This window comes from Cavia porcellus, unplaced genomic scaffold, assembly GCF_034190915.1.
Source record: "Cavia porcellus strain 051 isolate PalLab524CR breed Dunkin Hartley unplaced genomic scaffold, mCavPor4.1 scaffold_19, whole genome shotgun sequence".
NCBI lineage: Eukaryota > Metazoa > Chordata > Mammalia > Rodentia > Caviidae > Cavia > Cavia porcellus.
In genome coordinates, this window is record NW_026947502.1 from 5,087,916 (window position 1) to 5,110,697 (window position 22,782).

Consider the following 22,782-nt stretch of genomic DNA (forward strand, 5'->3'; position numbering starts at 1 on the left):
AGTAGGATATGTGTGCTCGAAGTGAGGGGGAGGGAGTACTTTTAGGGAGACTTTTTTAGTGGAGCTTTGTCTCTCCTTCCCTCTCTGTCTCTGTCCCTCTGTCTCTGTCTCTGTCTCTGTCTCTCTCTCTCTCTGCAGGGTCTTGCTATGCAGTTCAGGCTGGTCTTGAACTCAGTTGGTAGCCCAGGCAGGCCTCCAACGCTTAAGGATCCTCCTGCCTCAGCCTCCTGAGTGCTGTGATTGCAGGAATGTGTTACCTCGCCTGGCAGTCATCGATCTCTTAACATTGTCCTAAAAATGTGAACATTTATCAGTTCTTGATCAAGCCTCAAGACCTCAGCACCATCCTGAGAGGAGCTGGTAAACATCTGATGGATGGGTTGTTGACTCCCAGGGAAGTGGGTTTAACATTTTAACCTTAGAAATTGTATATGGTACAGTTACTTCTCTTAGTTGAGGCAATATGAGCTGCTATAAGGACTGCAAGATCTCAGCATCTGTAATAAACACAAGTTTATCTCTTGCTCACTTAAATTTTGGAACACTTAGCGCTGATGGCTGACTGGTTCTTTAAAAGCCTGCATAAGGGGCCTGGGTTGTTTTGAGTACGTGGCCTCCAAGGGCCCCAGAGAGGAGGCTGGGAGGTGGGAGATCCCCAGGGAGGGCTGTGGGGGTGGATGCACCCGGCTCATTCCCAGCTGCCCAGAGCAGCTGAGAGCTGGGCGAGCAATGCGGCTTCCACACGGCCAGGCAGGAATCGCCATGGCCCAGGCCATTCACGACTTTACTCTGTCCCACACGAAGGTGACTTAGAGCCCTTCTCCTGGGCTCTAAGTGCAGGTCACAGGCAGTGCTACTCCCAGGGGAGGTTCTGGGAGACCCGCAGTTGACGTGTGGGTCCTCGTGCAGTTCCTTCATGCCCTCTGGTGACTGTGGACACAGGAGAAGCCCAGCCCTCCCCTGTGTCCAGCAAATGACCAGAACCCCAGTAAAAATTTTTGCCTAGAAGAGGGAAGAAGAGAGGCCATGGCAGCAGCTGGTCAGTAGCAGTGACCAAGCTGCCTGGTGTCCCGAGAGACCACACTACCTGCTCAGCTTCAGGCACCAGTACTCTGTCTCAAAGATAAATTTTGAGGGGTGGTTTGGTTTAGGTTTAATGAGGATTGTTATTTTTTATTTTAAAGAGAATAAAATGAAGCAAAATAAAATAAAGCCAATCAAAACAGTGTAAGTGATATAGGATTTTGAAACAAGATAATAGGAAATCAATAATAGCTACTATAATGCCTCTTGTTGTCTTCAAAATAGTTGCCCATACCATTAGACATAGGAAAATCAAACAAACCAGAACAGAGTAGAACCAATAAAAACAAACTAATGAACACGATGCAGGATTTCAAAACAAGATAATGGTAAATCCAAAATGGCTATCATACTGTATCTTATTATCTGTGAAATAGCTGCCCATGCCAGCAGATATAATAAAATCAAATAAGACAAAACAAAATAAAGCCAAACCAAACAATGAAAATGATACAGGACTTTAAAACAAGATAATAGGGAATTAACCACGGCTACCACTGTCAGAAGGAGGTGCCCCAAGGATGCTATACTGTGTGTTATCCTCTAAATAGATGGTTGGATTACTGGCTGAAGACCTGCAAAGTTGATGAAACCCTAAACACTGCACGCATTAAGAGGTATTTTGCTTCAGTAGCTACCGTCTGGGCTTGTGTTTCTCTGGATCAGCCGGTCACTCACAGGGGTGGGGGACGCTTGGCTCTTCCTGGTACCCACACACCAAGAGGGGCTGTCTTCGTGTTCTCCTTCCCGTGGGCTGTGCAGCATTGACTCACAGGAAGGGGCTGGCGTCTGGCTGTGAATGGCATAGACTGAAGATGACGATTATGGATAATTCTCAGTGCTTATTTACTACTCAAGGAAATTGCCTTTTATTCCTCATTTCTTAAAAATTTTTAAAAATGGGAAATGAGTGAGAATTTTGTTCAGTCATTTTCCTGTGTCTGCCGAGGTGTTCACAGATAGTTTTTCTTCTTTACTGTGTTAGTATTATTAGTAAATTACCTGAATAGATTTCCTGAGGTTGCTGTCTCCTGCATATATCCTTATTGGTTGTGATGTATTTTCTTCTAGAGTTTCATTTAGACTTTTCCTATTGTTCATGAGTGAGATTGGCCTATAATTTTCATGTCTTTTATTGCTCTCTGGCATTTGTTTCAGAGTTTACTAGTATCATAAAATGAACTGAGGAGCTTTCTTTTCTTTTCTATTTTCTGAAACATTCTGTGCAAGATAGAGCTGCCTCTTAAACTGTCTGGATCTGGTCTCTTCGTTTTTGTTTTTGTGTGCAGATTAACTATTGATTTGCTTTCTTTTATAGGCTTATTTGGGTTTTCCATTTCTTGTTGAGTTCATCTTAGCAAATCACTTTTTATTCTAGCAAATGGTCCATTTAACTTAAGTTTTCATATGAATTTCATGAAGTGGTTCACAATAATGAGTTCTCAAGGAAAAAACCACTCTGCTAGCTCTGTAATAAGTGTCTTTTTTTTTTTACTCCTAATGTAGTTTATATTCTTTTTCCTGATCAGTTTTGCTGTTTTCTATTTTATTAGTTTTTACAAAGAACTAGCTCTCAGCTTTTAAAATCCTTTTTGAATAATTTTTTTTTCTGCTTTAAAAATTTCTGCCGTTGCTCTTAAATTCTGTTTTTTGCTTTTTACTTTCTTTTGGCTTACTTTATTGTTATTATTTAATTTTTATTTCTGCCTTTGTTAGTGCATGTTTGCCGTATATAATGATTATATTTGAAGGGAAAGGCCAGGGCACGTTTCCCCAGGAGTCCCAGGTCTTCCCCACATTATTTGGTGCCCCGTTAATTTTGAAGCCCATTAAACCTGTTCGCTGCTCCAAACACTCCAGATCTAGGGCCCGCAGACTTTGGGCCAGGAAACCCCTCAGCTGCAGGACGGGCCGTGAGCTCAGACGCAGAGACCCGGTCCTGAGAACAGCAGGCCCGGACCTCCTCCTTCCCTCGCCTACCCTGCCAGACGGGGCTGCTCTGGGCCCGTGGGAGCCCGGGGCCTCCCAGTCTCTGTCCTAATAAAGCCTGGCCTTCTGTGAGCTGCTTCCTTCTCTCTCCTTTCCTTTCTTGCACTGTGCATCGTGGGGAGTTGGCACATGCACCTAACACATCGTAATTCTTCCTATGTCCCCATCCCTTTCCCTCCCGCACAGCTCTCTTTGTCTCTTGGTTGTCTTCCCATTTGCCAAAGATACATCTCCCTACTTCCTAATTCTTGGTTGTTGCTTTTTGAAACAAGGGTCTCACTATGTGCTTCAGACTGGCCGCCCCCAGCTCACAGCAGTCCTCCTGCCTCAGCCTCCCAAGCGCTGGATTATAGGTGTGTGCCACCATGCCCAGCTCCTGTTCCTGTTATCTATCTTATATTTTGCTCTTCAATGTATTTATACGTGTATTCTGGCTGTGTCAGATGTCCCCAGAAAGCCTCATCCAGTCAGAGGTGCAACTTTGTGGTGGTGGCTGGATCTAGAGTGTGTGGCGCTGGGTTGATTCGTGGTCCCTTAAGGGGAGGCACTGATAGCACAGAGGGACAGAAAGAGGGCTGTGGCTGCCGCTGCCACTTCCTGCTCACTGCTTCCCTGCTGTGCTGTCTCCTGCCTGCCATGGGATGTCCTCTGCACTGTCCCCTGCCTTGGAGCCAGCTGACTGAAACTGTTATAACCGTGAGCCAAAACTGACCTCGACTCCTTTAGCTTTGGGTATCGGGTTTTCTGTCTCAGCAACGAGAAAGAAGTAAGCTGCTGTGGTTTCTCATATGAGAGAAGCCATGCTGTCTGGTTTATTTTGCTTAATGTTATAGTGCATCCATTTATCCACAGATGACCCGAAAGTACCCTTCTTTTTTTCCTCTCATTTACATGTTTTATTTGGAAGTATTTATACCAGTGCAGTGAAACTAAACTTTAGAGATCGTGGATGTCATCAGTTTATTATAAAAGAGACATGGACATTATTTACATGATGAAAGCCTGCAGAATGTCAGTAGAACGGGCAGCGCTGTGTGACATCATTTCAACAGTGACTTACTTCACTCTACGTATTTTCAAAGAATGTCGCCATCTCTAAATAAGAAACAATCCTTGTCACCTAGCACTACTTTGGCGCCTCCATATTCTGGAAGAAGAACCTCACCCCCAACTCTCACACTGACTGTCTGGACCTCTCCACCCTTTCCCGTTGAGCCCGCCCCCAGGGCTACCACAGCGGCCTGCAGTACTTTGCCTTGAGATTTTTCTGGAAGCATAATGCCACCCTTGGTGACAGTTTCAGCTGTGCTCTTTCTACCAATATTCGGTCAAACAGCAGGAGAAACTTCCGAAATGCCTGTCCTGCTGTGGCTCCTGCCCCGCAGCTCCGCAGGGCTACCACATAGAGAAATCCACACTCCGGCCCCTGGATACATGACCTTTTTTTAAACTTTGTTTTTGGTACCAGGGATCGAACTCAGGACCTCACACTTGCCAAACAGGTGCTTGTGCCACTGAGTTAAACCCCTGGTGAAAGTATCCTTCTTTATAGCAGAGTAGAGCCCCATGGTGCAAACACCACATTTTTAATCCATTTAACTGGTGATGGACATATGGACCAGTTCCAAGATTTGGCTATTGAACTGTGCTTCTCTAAAGCATATTTTTTTTGTGATTGCATTAAATCCATGTACCAAATTTGGAAGAATGGCCATTTTGAATATATTGGCTCTGCTTATCCAGAATCAAGGGCATATCTTTCTATTCTTGTTTTGTCTTTTTGAGACAGGGTCTTACTAAGCAGTTCAGGGTGGCCTTGAGTCACTTTGAGCCCGGCTGGTCTTGAATTTGGAACAACCCTCCTGCCTCAGCCTCCCGAGTGCTGGGATTATGGATGAGTGCTGCCATGCCTGCCTCTCTGTTCCATGTTCTGAAGTCCTTGATTTCCTTTTTCATAGTACTGGGGTTCTCACTTAGAGGCCTTTCACTTCATTAGCTAGGCTAATTCTTAAGTATTCAGTTTTTCTTGGTGTATTGTGAACGGTATTGTTTCCTCAGTTGTTTCTTATTGAGTTTTCACTATTCAATTTGGCTATTCTAAGAGTCTTTGGTGGAAATTCTATGTAGAAAATCATGTTGGTTGCAAACAATGATAATTTGAATTTTTCCTTTCCTTTACATGCCCCTTTTATTTCTCTTGGCTGATTGCTCTGGCTAGTGTTCCAAGTACTATACTGAACAGGGGGAGGACAGGAGAATCCTTGTCCTCGTATTAGGGGGAAAGCTTACAGTGTTTCTGCGTTTAGTATGATGTCGGCAGTAGGTGTGTGATGAATGGCTTTTACAGATTGAGACAAGGTCCTTCTGTACCTGTTTATGTCAAGGTTTCCCTGTTACGAATGACTTTGGATTTTGTTGAGGACTTTTTCTATTGAGATGGTCATGTGATTTTTGTCTTTGTTTCTATTTATGTGACTTTACATTTATTGATATGCAAATACTGAACCATCCTTGCTTCCCTGAGAGGTGATGTTTGATTTTTCTGATGATTTGTTGCATTCTGTTTGCCAGTATCTTGTTGAGTCTTATTGCATCTACGTTCATTAAAGAGATTGGCCTGTAGTTCCTTTTTGTTGGTGGGGTCTTTGTTTGTTTTTGGAATCAGGGTAATGCCAGTTTCCAGAAATTACTTCATTAAAGAGTTTGAGGAATTTGGTGTTATAACCTCCCTGAAGTTCTTGTGGAATTCAGCAATGAATCACGGGGTCCTGGGGTTTTCTTAGTTGGTAGGTTTTTTTTCATTAGTGCTTCAATTTCACTGCCCATTGTTAAAATTCAGGGTTTTTATATCTTCTTGGTTCACTTTTGGTAATTCATTAATATCTAGGAATTTGTCCATTTCTTCAAGATTCTCCTATGTATTGGAGTATAGTTCTTCTTTTTTCTTTTATTTGGTGGTACAGGGAATCAAACTCACAACCTCACGCTTGCCAGGCAGGGCACTTAGGTCACTGAGCTAAATTCCCAGCCCTGGAGTATAGTTTTTCATAGAAATTAAAAATGATCTCCTGAATTTCAGTGGTATCTGTTGTGATGTCAGCTTTTTCATTTCTAATTGTATAGATTTGGGTCTTTTCTTTCCTGTTTTGGCTAAGGATTTGTCATTTATTTATTCTTTCAAAGAACCAGTTCTTTGATTCAATGATTTTTTTTTTTTAACAGGGGATCGAACTCACAACCTTGCGCTTTCCAGGCAGGCGCTTATGTTGCTGAGCTAAATCCCTGGCAGTTCAATGATTTTTTTTTAAAGTCTCAATTTCATTTATTTGTACTGTGATCTTCATAATTTCCTTCCATGTGTGAGCCTTAGACTTGGGTTTTCGTTGTTTTTCAAGGGCCTTGAGTACCTCATTAGGCTATTTATTTGGACTCGCTTTGTTTTCCCAGTGTGGGCAGTCACAGCTACAAACTTCCTTCTTAGGACAGCTTTCATCGTGTACCCAGCTTCTGGTATGTTGTACTGACATCACTGTTTGACTCTAGGAACATCCCATTTCTTCCATGACCCACTAATTATTCAAGGGTGTGTCATCTAATTTCCATGAGTTTGCAACATTTTTGTGGTGTTTTTGATATTATTTTCTAGTTTTATTGCACTATGATAATATTCATGGGATAATTTTATTTTATATTTATTTAAGTATGCTTTATGGGTTAGTGTGTAGTCTGTTTTGGGGAAAGTTTCATGCGCTGCTGAGAAGGATGTGTGTTTTGTTATTGGGTGGAATACTCTAGATTTATTAAATCCATTTGTTCAAGGGGGTGGCTCAACTGTTACATTTCTTTGTGGATTTTGTCTAGTTGATCTATTTGTGATAATGGGATACTAAGGTCCCCCACTATCACTGTGTTGATATTTTTCTGTTGTGTCCGGCAGTGCTTATAAAGTTAGGTGTGCTTGTGTTCAGTCTACATATATTTATAATTGTTATCTCTTCCTGTTGAATTTTTTCTTAATCAATATATGGTATCCTTCTTTGCCTCCTCTAATCAGTTTTGGCTTGAAGTCTACCTTGTCTGAAAATAGTATAGCCATTTCTGCTTGTTTTGGGGCTCCCATTGCATGAAATACAGTTTTTCTTTTTCTCTCTTTTTTTTTTTGTACTGGGGATCAAACTCACGACCTTGCACTTGCCAGGTAGGTGCTTTGCCCCTGAGCTAAATCCTTGACCTGCAATATAGTTTTTCATTCTTTGATTTTTATATGAATTTCCTTTTGAGTTAAATGTGATTCATGTATGTAGCGTACCTTTGGGTTTTATTTTTTAATCCAATCAGTGAATCTGTGTCTTTCAGTTGGGGAGTTGAGAGTTTCTACCGAAAGGTATTGATTATTCCTGTCATTGTATTTGTTCCTGTTGCTGATTTCTGCTTTTTCCCCTTGCTTATTGCTTGTTCTGAGTGGTATATGCACTTCAGTGGATTTTTTTTTTTTGGCCTTGTTGACTTCCTTATCTCTTTCTAGGATGTCTTCTAGAATATTTGGAATTCTTATTTGGTGGCCACAAACTTCTGAAGGTGCTCTTTGTCATGGAAAGACCTTGTTTCTCCAATGCAGGATGTATCAACTTAGGATGCAGGTTTTTGAAACACTTCACCCCAGGCTCTTCTGGACTTTAAGGTTTGTGTTAAGCGTCTGCTACAGGGAAACCAACTTAGGACCACTTCTGTCTCTCTCATGGAAGCTTTCTTTCCTTAATAAATATATTCTGTTCTTCAAAAAAAGAGAGACTACTATAGTTCTAATGACTTTATTTTTTGTAAAGGATTTGTTGTTTTTCTGTAACAGTTGTTAAGACTCTGCCCGTGTGTGGGGATTCTGGGATTTTGATTGTGATTGTTGTGGAAAGTTTCTTTTCTGATTATGGCTATTTGGGGCTCTGTGTGCCCTACTTATGTTTACATTAAATTCTTTCCCCATACCTGGCAGTTTTCTGCTATGATTTCTGTTCTGTTTGTTTGTCTGAGATAGGCTTTCACTCTGCCACCCAGGCTGGCCTTTAACTGGCAGCAACCCTTTCACCTCAGCCTCCCGGGTGCTGAGGTTATATGTGTGCACCACCATTCCAGCTATGATTTCTATAAACACATTTTTTATGTCATGTGGTCCAACTTTTCACTAATTCCAAGTAATCTTAGATGAGTCTTCTTTGACACATTCAGCAGCTGTGGATCCGTTTTCCACATCCTCTTGTTTCTAAGGACCTCTGAGGATATGGTCACCTGCAGCAGCCTTATCTTCTGGTTAGACACTCTGTCCTCACATTGTTTGCTTCTGCTGCCCACTGTTTTAGCAGAACTTTGAGCTCCTGGATTTTAATTTGGCCTCTTTTCATGGAGCCTAATTCATTGCTAAATGGTCACTCACGTATTGTATCATTTGGGTTGGTTCAGCCAGCTTTTTACTGGTGTCTTCATTTATTTATTGTCTATTATCATCTTTAGTTATGTCACTTTAGGCTGCTGAACACCTTATTGATTTTTTGGTCTTTTTTATCATTTCATATAACTCAGCTCTTTGGCTTCGATTTTCTCCCATGATGTGCCATGGATCAGCTTTGAGGGAGTTAGGAGTTTTGCAGGCATTTTCCTGTCTTTTCTCATACTTGTATATTTGCTTCTTGTGCTGATGTTTGCGGGTTGACTGGAGCAGACAGACTTTGTTGTGAGCATGGAGGTTGCTTCAGTTAGTGTCTCCATCTAGTGATGGAGACACAGAGTTTGGCTAACTATAGATCTTTGCCTCTGTCCTAAAATATAACTATGTCCATTTATTTGGGGGGAGGAAAATGCAATGAAATTGGCCCAGCACCCAGTTCTCCAGAAATGAGCTGCAGTATCCTCAACAATGGCATACAGAAAAAAATCAGCAACAGTCATAGTGTCCAAGACTGTCTTAGTTACTTTTCCTGTTGTTGAGACAAAATACCTGACACTCCAAGTTAAAGGAGGAGAAGTTTATTTCATCTCATAATTTGCAGAAGTTTGAGTCAGTAGTGGGCTGGCCCCAAAGCAGGGCTGCAGGGCCGAGGGGCGTCACAGAGGGGAAACAGCTCGTGGCCGTGGTAGGGAGGGCGGCAGACGGCGGCAAGCAGCAGCCTGCCGCTCCAGTCTTCGCCTTCAGCTTGGAGTCCTTTCCTGGCTTCTGATGCAGACTCTGGCTTCTGCTCTTTAGCTTTCGTCATAGATTCTGCAGTGTTGGGTCAGGGCCCCTGATACGGACTTGCACGGGACACTGCAGTGAGCTCTGGACCTTGGGCTGGGCCCTTCGGCCTCCATTGTGCAGGCACCCTCTGCACACCTCCCCATCAACTGTGTGGGTGACCCTCTTTAGTAGGTTGTGTAATTTCTTACACATTTGTATATCTTGTGTTATGTCTGTTTCTCTAATAAACTCTGACATACCACCGGATTGACATACCACCAGAGAAGTAAAAGCTTCTTCTGTACCACCCTTAACAATAAAAGGGATTTGTGATTATGGACACACAGACAAATCAAATTTTGACATACAGTAAACATCTATTCAATACAACTAATGTGTCACTATCAACCATAGAAAATAATGCCATAAGAATGGCATTGTTTTGGTTACTTTTCTTTCATTGCTGGGATGAAATACACAACACCCAAAATGAAGGAAGGAAAGGTTTGTTTAGCTCACTATTTGTGGAGGTTTCAGTCCACAGTCAGCTGGTTCCAAGGCAGGGTGGCATGGTAGAGGGGCAACTCTTCAGGCAGCGGCCAGCAAAAGCAGCCAGGGAAAAAGGGGGAGAACCAGCCTCTTTTCATCCCTTATCTTGTAAACAGGCTGTGATCTCCCAGGGAGGATGTAGCACTCACCCCACCTCTGTGCCCTCCTCGTGCTCAGACTGAGGCTATTTACAACGCCAGGATCCTAGCTTCCTGCTGCCTCTCCTAGTTAAATTTTTAAACTTCTCAGGTTGACACAATGCATCAACCATAACAGGCATAGAATCAACAAAACAGCTACAGATTAATACAGCTTGTGAAGATGGAGGGTAGGAAAGTAGAAAATGGAAAAATAGGATTTTAAAAAGAAATGGAAGACAAGGTGGAGGAGAGGAAAATGAGGAACAGGATATATTAAGGAGTAAAAGTAAAGTAATAGAATCAGATAAAATAACAGAAAAGAAAAAAAGAGAACAACATAAGGAGTAAAAAAGAACATGGAAATAAGAAAACTCTTAAAACTTAAAAAAAACCACAAATGAAACAAAAGGGAAAATAATTCCTCCGTGTTTTGAGCGAGCTGTTTCTTTTCAGGGTCAGCAGTACTGGAGTCCTCCAGGTGCTGGGTGAGGACTAGGAGTCACTACGAAGGCTACTCTGTTCCACACTCGGGTTTTGTGTGTGAATGCTGACTCTTGCCACAGTTTTCCTGCTGGGCATGGTCAGTGATGTCCCCCCTGGGGCTGTATTTCATTCCCTTCCCTCCCATTTCCATGGCCTTCTGTATGTCCCAGGCCCCGGCTTTCTCTGCCTAGCTTTATGGCCTGTGAGTTTGTAATGCCTTCCCTCCCTGCTCCAGAGCCCACTCTGTCCTGCACCCCAGGTGGTGGCTACTGTCCAAGCCAAGGCGTATCTCTGATCACATTGGCAGATGGGGAAGCAGACAGATCACTGAGCTCTGCACTGGACATAGGCAGTGGGGTGGGTGGGGTCAAGCAGTCCATTGGACTTAAGGCCCCAGTTGCATTCTCAGCCCATTTCAGAAGCACACAGGCCCTCACTACGAGGGCAGCATCGCTGTGTCCTTCCCAGCCTGAGCTTGAACTTCATGGTAAGTCAATGTTTGGCCTACACCCTCTCTGCTGCTGCCTCTTGGGGCCATCTCCCACCCAGTCACTGTGGAAAGGTGACCCCAAGAAACTCTGAAGTGTAGTTGTCCTGCAGCTCAGTTAACCCCTCCCCTAAAAGTGGCTGCTGATTAAACACTCTCAAATACCACAGTTCCTACCCTGGATTCCTTCTCCCACTCTAGAGTGCCATGAAGAAGGAGTTACTTTCAGAGCAAAACCTGGTTCTCTTTTTGCAGCTTACAGTAACTGTGGGCTTTCTTGGGGCTAGCACTTCGAGCCTGGTCTGTTGTTTCTCTTACACTGTGTCAGCCGAGACAGATCCCTGCCCCGGAGTCAGGGTTACCTTTCCATTCTGCTCCATTCTTTTCTCTGTGTTGTGCTCAGTCTCCAGCTTCTCCTGCCAGCTCCTTTCTGATTCTTGGAGATCTGTTTCTGTTTTTCTTCCCCAAATTGTTTTCTGGGTGTCTTAATGCCAGATCCTGGAGAGGCTACGTTTTGTTGCTGATCTTTATTCCAACAATTAAATCTCCCCTTTCAATTGTTATTTTTGTAACTTTTATTTTTTCAGTTCTGGGGATTGAACCCAGGGATTTGCACAAGCTGAACAAATGTTCTACCACTGAGTTACATCCTCAGCCCATTTTCTTTGATAATTTCTCTCCCCACCTTTACCTGTCTCACTTTCTCTTTCTCTTTCTCTTTCTCTGTTTCTTGGTTGACCCTGGAGCAATGGCGGTACTGAAATGCATCCCCAGCTAGTTTTTCAGCACATGGAATTTTTTTTGTACCAGGGATCGAACTCATAACCTCACACTTGTCAGGCAGGTGCTTATGCCACTGAGCTAAATCCCCGGTCAGCCCCAGCTAGTTTTTAAAATTTTAAATTTTGAGACAGGGTCTGCCTGAGTTGCTAAGTATCCTGACCTGCGCTCAAATTTGTGATTTTTTTCTTCTACATAGCAAACATTATATATAAATATATCATTAGTAATTGTTTTTTAAATTTTATTTAAAGAAAGACTACACAAAACAGAAAATGGGTAGAAATAGTACATACTTTCAAAGAAAAAATAAACAGTAAGAAATCATTAGTTGATGATTACATATTGTCCTCTTATACTTTTTCAAGACACAAAAGTGAAACATATAAAGTGGGGATTCAAACAGCGAGACTGCAAATGGTTCTGTTCAACTATCCATCAAAAACTTAGTAATATGGTTATCAATCCTACACACTTAAACATACATGCAGTTATCCATATTTGTTCACTTCATCCTGGGTTATGATCAGTTCTCGTAAACTGTTTATAGGTTCTACGCAAGCATAAGTCTTTTTTTTTGTCTTTTTCATTTTTATCGGTACCAGGGATCGAACTCAAGACTGCCTGCTTGCAAGGCAGGCGCTTATGCTGCTGAGCTAAAACCCCAGCCCCACAAGCATAAGTCTTAACATGTGTTTCTATCCTTTCTATGTTAGAGGGAGAAACAAAGTAAAGCAAAGCAAAACAAAACATATTTCTATAAACACATGAAACAAAAAAGACGTATAAGATCACTGTACAGAGAGTTCTACCATGGTTATTGTGTGGTCTCTTGTTATCTTCAATAGAACTGTCTATATCATCAGACATAGTTCAATTGAATATAGCAGTACATAACAATATTAATAACAATAATATTAAAAACATTGTAGATAGTGTAAAACTTCAAAAGCAGGAAACAATCAAACCAGAATGGGTATCGTAGTGAATCTTGTCATCTTCAGTGTAGTTGCCTATACTCTCAGACTTGATATTATCATAACAGTTTTGAATAAAATCTGTCAATACCAACTAACAATCGAACAAACCAGATTTAACTAAGATGAGTCATGATAAAACAATATAAGTTATACAGGGCTCCAGATTAAGTTAATAGGAACTTAAATATAATTACTGTACTATATCCTGTTACTTTTGGGATAGCTGTCTGTGCCCTCAGATCTAGTGCAGATAGACAAACGGGGACAGAATAAAATCTAAGCAGAGCAGTGCAAGTAATAGGGGTATCAAATCCTGATACACTATTAACTATATCTTCTAAAAGACTATTCCTCCCCTTTCACTCCCCCAGGGTGCACTGTACATTTTTGGGTCTCACCAACACCCTCAGTTTTTAGATTGGGGGGGCAACCTACTATTTACCTGAGTGATTCTGAATCTTCTCCCTCCTGGACTTGATCTCTAGTTGTATTCCTTTACCTATTAAAGCCTGTCTTTCCAGCCTATCAACAAATACTGGTCTAGTTGCCCCTATTACTCTCTGGTTCCCTGTCACATAGAGCATTGTTTTCTCATATTTGATTTTCAGTCCATGTACCCTTTTTCAGGTTAATTATTTTTCCTATAAAGAGCACCTCAGTGGACCCTACCTCCTGATCTACTCTGCCTGTGTTCTCTCTTTTATTTTTTTAAGTATATCAAGGCCTTCTATATTAGAGATTATAGCCAACCTTCTCTGCCTCATTTCTGTCATGCTCTTTTTCTGCCATTTGTCTGCTTTTCTCCTTCATCCCACTTTCTGCTCCATTCACTGAGGCCTCTCTGCCGCTGTTCCTGGAATCCTGGTACTTTTCTCTCTCTAGAATGTCCTTCAGTAACCTCTGTAGAGTTGGATTGGTGTCTCAAATTCCCCCAGTTCCTCTTTGTCTTGGAAGCATCTTGTTTCTCCATTAATTTCTAGAGACAGTTTTTCAGGGTACATCAATCTGGGCTGGAGGTTATTTTCTTTCAGAGCTTGGAATACTTTGCTCCAAGCTCTTCTGGATTTGATGATCTGTGTTGAGAAGTCTTCCATGATTTTGATGGGTTTTCCTTTATAGGTTATCTGTTTCTTTTCTCTGACACCTTTTAATATTCTATTCTTATATTGAATTTCTGGGATCTTGATTAGTATATGCCTGGGTGTAGGTCTGTTTGGTTGTAGGTGGCAGGAGTTCTGTATGCCTCGCGCATCTGAATATCATTTCCTTTTCCTATGCTTGGGAAGTTTTCCTTAATTATTTCTGTGAATAGCTTTTGTAGTTCCTTTGTTTGTACCTCTGCTTCTTTACTCACATTCTTTATTCTTAAGTTATAGATCCTCTTGTCATCTTCTAGCCTTTGTATTGTTACTGCCTGTTTCCTTGTTATTTTAATGTAATTTTTCCTTTCATGATCCCACATTGCAAACCTGTCTTCCAGTCTGGATAATCTATCCTTAGTTTCTTTCAAGCAGTTTTTCCAGCTTTCAATGGAGTTTTTTATTTCCTGGTAATCTCTTTGAATCTGCTTCATGTATTCTGTGTTTTCTTTATATTCTTCATCAAACATTTCTCTCCTTTTTTTTGTGCTCCTCCATTCTTCCATCTGTGTCTTGACAGGTACTTAGCATTTCTTGTATCTTACTTTACTTGGTTAAATATTTCACTTTTGAACCCGTCTATGAGGTCCTGAAGATATCTCTTTATGTCCACTGGTGCTGTGTCTGATATTGCATGTTTGCTGTCCTCAATCTCTTTTGTATTTACCTCTCCTGGATCAATGTTCTCAGGGTTGAGGGCTGGGGACTTTTTCTTGTTGCTTCCTCTTCTCATATTTTTTGTTTCTTCCATACAGGTGTATGGAGGAGGTCCCAGTCCCTTGCCTGTTGATTACAGTTCTTCTAAAGCACATTGGCTAGGTGATCCTGCCCACTCTAGTGTGTTATTGAAGTGTAAACAGGGGTGGTGTAAGCTGGCTCCTCCCCTCTGAGTCAGTCAACCTGCTGAGGCCTTCACTGTGTTAGTGTTAGTGTGCACTGTGTGTAGGGAATTGGTTTGGGACAACTTACTGGGTCTCAGCCAGGGGCATGACCCAAGCCCAGCTTACCCCACCACTCTTGTCTGGGAAGGGAACAACTGACTAAAGTCACTGCTGTTCCCCATTCTTGCCAGTCCTGCGTGATTCCAAAATGTCGTCCTGTTGGTGCCCCTTTCCTGTGGGAGGGTTTTATTCCTACTACTCACCGCAGGTCAATGCAGGTCCCTTGCTGGCTCCATTCTCCCTTGGGCTCGCCAATCTCTGACATCAGTGCGACTGCACTTCTGTATGAATGCGATTCCAGTGAGTCAAAGCGGTGGGAATTTGGGCGTGCAAGAGCACAGAATCTTAGCTGCCTCAATAGTAGTCCCAGGACTGCATGCTTGACTGGTTATTTTTACTTTAGTTTCTTCCTGGGTTGGTTGAGAGGATCCATCTTCCACTGTCTGGGGCTCCCCATGCTGTTATTTTAGCATCTGAGTTGTCTGTCTCAGGGAGCCTCTATAATCTGCTCTTATCTATCCACCATCTTTACCAGAAGCCTCAGTAATAATTTTATAGGAAGTATTTTCTGATTTTGTTTTCTTTCTGTTACACATTTAATTCTTCATGTGGGTGGACATGCTTCAGTTATCTTTTTGTCCTTGAGTGTGTGCAGTTTTTATTCATAGTGGTCAGGTGATGCACTCTATGAAGTTGAATCTGAGGCATTTGCTGAAATTCTTCTTTAGGATATTGTACCTGTATGACTGGCTGGTGTGGATTCTTAGGCACGTGTAAGAGGAAATCAGCTGATGGCACGCTTGTCCACCCCTCCAGGGCTTCCTAAGGGCAGGGTGGCCATCCAAGTTTCCAGGCTCTTACAGTCAGCTGGGGTTCTTGCTCAATTCAGATAGAAATCACGAGCTGCCAAGTGCTGCTTCCTTGATGTTGAAGCCCCAGGCTTTGAACGTCAGTGTCTCTCAGTGTTACAGCCTGAGTGCAGGGTGACAGAGCCTCTTAGCTCTTAGTGTTACAGCTCCTGGTGGCTCCCAGCTATTCCACTCAGCAGCTGGGTTTTGAAGCTCCCTTAGTGGCTTTTAGGAGCTCTTGCAGTGCCGTCTGGGGGTTCTCTGGGGTCTTCCACAGGCCACTGAGCTGTCTCCCCTCCTAGAGCTGTTCAGCAGCCCTCTGGTTATTGCAGTGCATTGTGTTTAGCTTACTATGCATGAGAGGAAAATCACAGGCAGGTCGGAAGAACACTAGAGCAAGGCTTTACTGTGGCCTGTGTTGCAGCACAGAAGATAGAACAGAGGAGAGAGCCCTTCTGCACTGACTTGAGGAGTATGAGGGGGTCACTGCTTTTCTAGAGAAGGATGGCCTATGTGTGGCAGTCCCCTGCATCTTGTGGGCCTATTTTGGAATTTTGGTGGGGTGGCAGGCGGGGCAGGGTCATCCAGGACAGGTCTGTGTGTGAAGCCTGCTGCAGCCAGGGCGGGTCTCTCTCAGAGTGGCCAGGGTTCTAGGACAGCCTCAGCTGGCATGGCACAGCGGGGCCATACTGCTGCGGAATGGTGCTTGATTGACAGCTCCTGCCATGTCTGCATGAACAGTGGGGTTGGGGTCATGACTGCAGCCCTTGCAGGGATTTCCTAAGAGCAGTTCCACTGTTCCAGTGTTGATCATGACTCAGTAGGGCTTGGGGAGATGGGGGTGGCAGTGGTGTCCCTCACTGTGGCCCCGTCAGGCCTTGGTTAGTGGTTCCTCAAACAGGTGGTGGCAGCAGCTGAGCAGCCTGAAAGCTGGGAAGATCCTCGCAGGGATGCGGGAGGGAACAGCCACCCTGTTGGCTCCTCCTGGTGGCAGGAGGGACAGGTGTGCCATCATCCCGGCTCATGCCAGCTCTAGTGAGGCCACACCTGCTCTGCCATCCAAGGAGAGGAGAAGCCTTAGCCTGGTTTTGCCATCTCTCCTGCTAGATGGTGAGCTCTTGTATCCTTTTGAGTTTGAAAGCGAGTTTTCTTTAATTTCAGTATGAAGGGTTATGTGCAAATCCATAGGTTGTTTATTATATGGCTCAAAGCTTCTATCTCTTACCTAGCTCTTTCTTGTTCAAGATAATTATCAAGAGAGCTATGCTAAAAATCTCTGCCACTGGGCCAGGAATCTAGCTCAGCAGCATACATGCCTGCCTGGCAAGTGCAAGGTCCTAAGTTTGATTCCCGGTACCAAAAAATGTGTTTCTCCATAATGGTGCATTTGCACCACTGTGATGGGTTCAGTTATATCTCTCACACATATAGGTCTGTATTTTTGAGGCTATATTTAAAAGAAAACTGTGTATTTTATTGAGATATGATTCGGGTATGATAATATCCGTTCTTTGAAAGTGTGCAGTTCAGTGTGGTTAGTTCTGCAGTCACCACCATCCCTTCCTGACTATTTTTATCTATCCTGAAAGAATTCTGCTCCTTTGAGTTGTCACTCTGTTTTCCTTCCCTGAAACTGTGAATCTGCTACACCACGCAGTGTTTACTCATTTATCAACCCATGTTCTTTCAGGTTTTCTTATCCATTATTATCTTTTAGCTTTTTGTTTTTTTTGAGACAAAGTCTCATTCTGCAGTTCAGGCTAGCTTCAAACTTGCGGATCCTCCTGCCTCAGCCTCTTGTGCTGGGATTACAGGCTTGTGCCACCATGCCTGGCTTGTCTTTTAATTTTTTATTCTTTTGTGTGCCTGGGTTTCACAAGTTTCTCTTATAAACAACATGCAGTAAAGTTGTATTTTTGGAATTGAATCTTATAATATCTGTCACCTGGCATGTCTCTCCTGTTGAGATTACTATTTCTGGGATTTATTTCTAGCATCTTAGTTTTAGATTTTGAAATTGAATGTAAAAATTTTAAATAGAGGGACAGGTAATTAAGACACTCAAAATAAACAAAAAAATCTGTATATCAATCCAACAGAAATCAAGAAAGGGGAAAAACAAATATCAAGCAAAAGTCTGCTAAATAAAAACGATAAAATATTTCTTTCTTCATTCTAAATAACATAGGGGTTTTAAATGCTTTAGCCATGATGATTTCCCTCTCATCTTACATGTACTTGTTTTTTCAAAAGTTTAATTCCACTTTTATTTTCTGTATCCAAGTTAGTAATTCTTTTCTTTCTTTCTTTTTTTTTTTGATATCAGGGTTGGAACTCATGACCTTGCACTTGCCAGGCAGGTGCTTACGCCACTGAGTTACACCCCCGGCTCCCAAGTTAGTAATTCTTATGATTTATAATTGTTTAAACATCCATACTTTATCTGTTTCTTGCTGTCACTTTTTGTATTCCTTTCCCCTGGGTTTAATTTTAATCTTTTGAAAGTACATAACTGCAGGCTTTTCTGTGCGAATGCTGGCTTAACTTACTGTCTGTAAGCACTATAGAGCTATTATTCCACTGTTTTCTATTGCTGAGAAGTGTGTCCACTGGGCTAATGGCCCTTCACAGCTGTGTTATCGTTTCTCTCTGGTTAACTTAAGGATTATCTGTAGCGATCTGCGATTTTACTACTGTGTGGATTTATTTTATTCACCCTGCTCAGGATTCATTCTTTGAGTGTGTTGATTCATGAACTTATCCTGTCTCAGCCATTATTATTTTTTATTTTAAACAGAAAAAAGTAAGAAATAACAATAAAACAGTTGCAAAACAGGTTAGAAGGAGAGTAACAACAATCAACATATTGTGTATTGTTTTTTTTTATTTAAGGAGAAAAGAAAAAAAAAGTGAAAGGGTACAAGTTATACAGATTTACAGAAGAAAAAAATGAACAGTAGGAAATCACTAGTTAATGGTTTACATATTGTCATCTTAGAAATAATTGTTCAAGTCACAAAATTAAAGCTTGTAGAGTGGACATTCCAACAATGATACTGCAAACAGTTCTGTTCAATGATCCAATAAAACTCTGTGATATCATTTTCTATCTTATACACTTAAATATACATGCAGTTATATAGTTTAGAGCACTTTCTTTTCCTCTCTTTTGTACAATGACTATTACACATTTTGGGTTTCATTGCTCCCACGGTTCTTATTGCTTTTTTGGAAGAGAGTAAAACCAAATGAGACATAACAGGACAGAATCGGTCAAGTCAAAAGGGTGGACATAATAGATAATATAAAAAAATAATACAAGGTGATCATCAATGGTTACCATAATGCCTCCCGCTATCTCTAATAGAATTGCCTATATCATTAGTTATAATACAATTGAACAAAATAGTAAAGAACAAAACCGACAAAACCAAAACATTGGAGACATTGTAGGTCTTCAAAAGTAGATAAAAGTCAATGAGAATGGGCGTTATAATGAATCTCATTATCTTCTCAGCTGATGCCTAAACTTTCGAACCTGATACTATCCATCAAAACAGAATAGGGGAACATCAGTTAAAAACAAGATGGTGAGAGTAATACAGGGCTTCAAATCGAGATAATAGAAAGTCAAAGTGGGTTACTGTATTATATCCTGCTATTTTTTCCCCTTTAATTAAAAGGATAAAAATAAAAAAGTAAATAATGGAGTGGAGATTGAGAAAAAAGAGGGCATAACAGCAAAACAGCACAGATCAAAACATAACCATTTAAGCAGAATAGTGTTTCACCACCAGATAATTCCGACCTAAAAGTAGTTACCTGACTCTTTCCTTGAAGTCCTTGAGTACAACTTCATATACTGTAGCATTAAGTATATCAAAACAATGTAAAACTATTTAAGAGAATGACAGCATTATAGAGTATTTAGAATCGACTAACAGAAAATGAACAATGGTTTCTGTATAATCTCCTTGTCTTTAAAAGGTTTTTGCTTATACTATCGTACATAATAAAATCCAATAAGATACAACCTGTTTAGACCATTGGAGACAGAAGAACAAAAGCTAGATGAGACTTCAAAACAAGATGATACTAAATCAGTATTACCTATTAAGATGTCATTTTCTCCAAAATAGCTGTTCCTATCATCCAATCTTCTCTGTCTCATTTCTGTTGAGCTCTTTTTCTGTCAGTAGCTGTCAGTTTGTCTTCTTCATTTTATTCTCTGCTCCATTCGTTGTGGCCTCCCCGCCACCATTTCTGGGTTCTTTGTATTTTTCTTTTTTTAGAATATCCTGCAATACTTTCTGTAGGGTTGAATTGGTGGTTGGCAAATTCCCCCAGTTCCTCTTTATCCTGAAAGCACCTTGCTTTTCCATCAATTTCCAGGGACAGTTGTGCAGGATATCTCAATCTTGGCTGGAGATTATTATCTTTCAAAGCTTGAATTATTTCCCCCCACGCTCTTCATGATTTGATGGTTTGTACAGAGAAATCTGCTGTAATTCTGATGGGTGTTCCCTTGTAAGTGGTCTGTTTCTTGTCTCTTACAGCTTTTAATATTCTGTTCTTGTATTGAATTTCTGGAATTTTTATTATTATATGCCTGGGTGTTTCTCTGTTAGGGTTGTAGGTAGCTGGGGTCCTGTATGCCTCGTACATCTGAGTATCTTTACCTTTTGCTAAATTAGGAAAATTCTCCTGGATTATTTCTGTGAGTAGCTTTTGTAGTTCACTTGTTTGTGTCCCTACTTCTTCTTTTATGTTCTTAATCCTTAAGTTATGGCTCCTCTTATCTTCTTGTCTTTGTATTATTGCTGTTTGTTTCTTTGTTATTTTTAAGAAGTTTTTCATTTCATTCTCCCATATTACAAGTCTGCCCTCCAGCTCAGATAGTCTGTCCTTAGTTTCTTTCAAGCTGTTATGCCAGTCTTGGATAGACTTGTTAATTTCTTGATAGTCCCTTTGAACCTGCTTCACGTACTCTATGCTTTCTCTGTTTTCTCCATCAAACAATTCTCCCCTCTTTTTCTGTTCTTCCATTCCACCATCTGTTTTTTCCTGGGTGGTGCTTAGCATTTCTCTAACTATTCTGCATACTTCTAGCTTCAGGTCATTGATAACTTCATTCCTGAATTGGTCTATGAGGCTCTCTAGATGGCGCTTAATGTCTATTGGTGCGGTGTCTGCTATTGCCTGTTTCTCAGAATTGGGGGCTGAGGAGCCTTTCTTGTTGCTTCCCTTCCCCATTTTCTCTGTTCCTTATAAAATGCAAGCTTACATAGGAGGCCCAGCTTCCCTGCCTGTCAGCCACAGCCTGATCAAATTGCGCTGGCTAGTTGTTCCCGCCCACCGCTGCGCACCAGGGAGTTGCGGAGGAGGCAGCCTACGCGGGAGTCAGTCGCTCCTCTGGGCCACCGTCAGGCTCTGGGATCTGGGTTAGGCCAGCCTACCGAGTCCGCCAGCAGCGTCACACAGGCCAGGCACTTTTCACCAATCCTGTCCGAGAGGGGAATGTGTGGCTGGAGTCACCACCGCGCCCTGCTCTTATAGGACTGCCCGAGCCCAGAAAGTCCTCCGCTGGAGGCAAACTGTGGTGGAGTGTCAGTTTCTCTCACTCACCTCACCACCAGTCAGTGTACGCCTCCTTGTCCGTCCTGTTTTCGACTCCGTTCGCAGACTCCCGTTCCCAGAGCTTCTGCGTTGCCGAGCCACTGTGGAGGCAGTCAGCCGCCGAGCGGCGGGAAATCCAAACCACGGTTTCCAATGGCGCGGGGTCCAGCCTCCACACCGAGACTTTTCTGTTCCTATTTTAGCGCCAGGACTGCATTCCAAGTTGGTTTCTCTCAGCCCAGTTCATTCCTGAGTCATCAGAGCATATCTCTACCGGCTCATGTCTCCTTAGTCCGCACCATTTCTGATTTCTGAGCCGAGCCTTTCAGAGAGCCTCCGGTAGTTGCTGTTAACTATCCGCCATGTTCTCCCGGAAGTCCATATTGTGTATTGTTATATTCACAGTAGTTGTTCAGACTACAAAATATAGGCATGAAACATTGTCCAGAAAATTACCAGCACAAAACTTTGCCCACAAGGAACTGAGACAAGCCAGGTGTTTAGCTACCTTAACTGTCTTGCATCTATATTTATTATTTTTTATTATTTATATATTTATTATTTTTCTTTTCCCTTCCTTCTTTTCCCCATCACAATTGTTCTTTCCTTTTGAGCAGTTTTTTACCACTTCACAGTACTGATTGTGCATTTTGGATCTTGTTTACTCTTTCAGATTCACGAATGTTTACATTTGTGGTCTGCTTTACTTCACTCGAGCTGCATCTATTTACCTATGAAAGTACGAAGTTTGTCTTTTTAATGGCTGAGTAGTATTCCATGATAGCCAAAACCACATCTTTTTTATGCATTGCTTGGTTGAAGGGCATTTGGGTTGTTTCCAAGATTTAGCTACTACAAACTGTGCTGTTATAAATATGGGTGCACATATATCGCTGTGGTATGGTGTCTTTTAATTCTTCTGGGAAGATACCCAGAAGGGACGTAGCCAGGTCAAATGGGACCTCTAATCCTAGAGTTTTGAGGAATCTCCACACTGATTTCCACAATGCTTGTATCAGTCTGCATTCCTACTGACTGGAGGGTTCCTACCATGGAGAAGGGTTCCTTTTTCCCCACTGCCCCTCCAGCATTTGTTATTGGTTGATTTTTTTGATAGGAGCCATTCTTTCTGCAGTGAGATGGAATCTCAGTGTTGTTTAAATTTGCATTTCTCGGATGACCAATGATTTTATTTGTATTTATTTGTTTGCCATTTGTATTTCTTCATCTGAGAAGTGTGTGTTCATCTCAGATGCCCATTTTTGGATTGGGTCTTTGAATTCAGGGGGCCTGATTTTTTTCAGCTCTTTATATGTTCTAGGCAGAAGTCCTTTGTCTGAGGGACAACTGGCTAAGATTTTTTCCCCCCTGTGTGTTGTCTGTTCACTTTGCTCATGACTTCTTTTGTTGTGCAAAAGCTTTTTTTTTTTTTTTTTTAATTTAAGAGGAAAAAGAGAAAAACACAAAACAAACCAAAGCGGTGTAAGGGTACACATAATACAGAACTACAAAAAAAAAAAACCCAAAAAACAAAAAACAAAA

The 22,782-nt window shown here is 41.8% G+C and overlaps 1 long non-coding RNA gene and 1 pseudogene across 3 annotated transcripts in view; one reads left to right on the top strand and one right to left on the bottom strand.

Annotated features, from left to right (window-relative positions):
* LOC134471583 (uncharacterized) overlaps nucleotides 1-22,782 on the top strand; it is a 137,322-nt gene that overhangs the window by 51,392 nt on the left and 63,148 nt on the right. The gene's annotated exons all lie outside the window — the stretch shown is intronic.
* Nucleotides 4,134-22,782, bottom strand: part of LOC100735617 (10 kDa heat shock protein, mitochondrial-like) — a 53,697-nt pseudogene continuing 35,048 nt past the window's right edge.